Below are 2,344 nucleotides of genomic sequence, written 5' to 3'. Positions count from 1 at the left end.
GGGGAGGGGCACTGGGAAGAGGGGCACAGGGGAGGGGCGCGGGGGAGAGGGGTGTCGGTGATGAATGTCAGGCAGCCTCCACCTTCGGCAGCCCCACTTGACTGTGAGGTGAAAATTGGGCTCCCTGTGCCCCCGCGGGTCACTCGCAGGAGAGGGTCTGACTGGCGGGGGGGGCGCGGGGCCGCGGTGTTAAGCAGAGGGAGTGGCTGTGAGGAGCTGATGGCCGGCTGCCTGAACAGGAAATGGAGGCGGCAGCCACAGGCGGGCCTAGGACCAGAGGCTCCTGGGTGCTGAGAGCGAGAGCAGCCCTGGGCTGAGGCGGCGGCCGCAGCTGCATGCGGGTTGGAGGGTTAGGAAGCCCCGTCACTTCGGGCCTGGGTTCTACCCACGAGCATGTCACACGGCCCCGGGCTTGAATCTGAAACATGGACAAGACCACGAACCAAGATGGGCATTGAAGCAACGCTCGTAACAGAACTGGAAACGCCTCTGTGCCCCAGTGACGGGCAGAGGGCCTGTGGTGCGGCCGGGCCTGCAGACACGGCAGAGAGATGGCGGCGCTCATGGCGCCCGCGTCATGGCAGGTCAGGCGGATGTGAGCCTGTTTCCAGATGATTCCTGCGCCGTGAGCATCACCGTGGAGGGAACATGGGACGTTGTTCTCAAAAAGGAAATAATGTGTTGCTTTTGGGAGAACAAATGGGAGTTCCCACTTCTTCCCGCGTTTGAAGGTATTTCTTCACCATCGGCTACAGCGGGCGGCACAGGCACATGTAGACACGGAGTGACAGCATGCGACCGGATCCAGGCCAGCACTGCTCCCAGGCTACGCTACGTGTGTGCTAGTGCACACACACACACGTGTGTGTTTGTGTGGACCGCTCCCCAGGCTACGTGTGTGCTAGTGCAGACACGCACATGTGTGTTTCCATGGACCGCTCCCCAGGTTATGTGTGTGCTAGTGCAGACACACACATGTGTGTTTGCTGCATCAGCTCCAGAACGTGGCCTCGGAAGCAGGGTGGGAGATGGACACACAGCGCTTGGTCGGACGCCTGCCCGCGCTCCTGCTGGTGGGACTGTCACCGGGTGACCCTCGCACAGAGCCGTTCCCGCTCAGGCTCCGTGTGGAACGGGAAAGGATGCTCCCTTGGGGCCCAGCCAGGTGAAGTGGCCAACGGGGCGCCTGGTCCTCCGTTTAAGGGCACTTGAAGCGAGGCGCTTCCTTGGCGTCCCCTCAGCTCCCGATGCCCTGGCGGACGTCGGCCTGACTGCACGGCGGCCCAGGGACAGCCCCCGGCCTCTCCTGCAAGCCGCCTGCCCGAGACCCTGTCCAGAGCCGCACCACAGGCCACGTGCAGCTTCGTGAGCCGTGCTCTCACGCAGAGAGGTTACAGGAGGGACACGTATGTGCATACGTGATGAGCGAAGAGATGGACAGGTTTGGGCGGCTGGCTCAGGGGTGGGCGTAGCGAGCGAGCGATCCTCGGTGAGTCCCGGCCGGCGAGTGACAGCTCGGCTCCCCGATGCGGACAGCCCCATCTTCTCTGGAGGAGCCCAGCCCGCCCCAGCCTGCTGGTGACCATGGGAACACTGTGCTTCCCAGGCTCCTTAGAAAGGGGCAGATGTGCTGGCATTGAGCTTGACACCCCGAGTCTCAGGCAGAGCCCAGACCCCGGCCACGCCCCTTCCGGGCTTCCTTCCCGCGGAGCAGCCGCTGCGATGTCTCCTTTTAAAACGACGGCGACGGTTGTTCTCACACTCAGTCCCGCGTCCCACGGACGGAGCTTTCGGAACCGTGCGTCCGCCTTGTGAAACATGGTCCTGTCGGCAGAGAGGACGCCTTCCCCCCACAATGGGACTGACCCCGCAGAGCAGAACTCGTCCAGAACCTTCCATGGCGGCTCCCTTCTCCCGTGTGAACTTCCACGGATTCTTCACGCCCAGAGTTTAGGTCTCTCCTCGGAGGCCCACTCTGATCTGGGGACGCCTCCCCGCGTGCCCCGGGGACTTCTGCACACCCAGCGACGCTCCTGCCAGACCATCGTCGTCCCAGACTCACTGCGTTCATGCCCTGTGCCGGCTGCTCGCTGCCCTCGCTGCCTCCCCCCGCCCCGGCCCACCCCCCCGCACATACACACTCCAGGGAAACGGCACCGTGATGAAAGCCCAGCTCAGACTCCTTCCTCCTGTCTTCCCCCTCTGGGACAAGTGACCTGTTAGTGAGCCTCTGCGTATTGCTCCTTCAGGATCCATTGTCGTGTCATAGTTGCCTGAGAGAATGTCAGCCCTTGGCTGTCTCTGAAGACACATTTAAAATGGTGCCACGCATTGTGGAATCCAA

At 63.0% G+C, this 2,344-nt stretch overlaps 1 protein-coding gene across 3 annotated transcripts in view; it reads left to right on the top strand.

Moving 5' to 3' along the window:
* The window catches only part of CAMK2D (calcium/calmodulin-dependent protein kinase II delta), a 156,461-nt gene that overhangs the window by 145,207 nt on the left and 8,910 nt on the right, over positions 1-2,344 (top strand). The gene's annotated exons all lie outside the window — the stretch shown is intronic.

This window comes from Myotis davidii, unplaced genomic scaffold, assembly GCF_000327345.1.
Source record: "Myotis davidii unplaced genomic scaffold, ASM32734v1 scaffold698, whole genome shotgun sequence".
Lineage (NCBI taxonomy): Eukaryota > Metazoa > Chordata > Mammalia > Chiroptera > Vespertilionidae > Myotis > Myotis davidii.
This window is presented reverse-complemented; position numbering and strand designations above follow the sequence as displayed.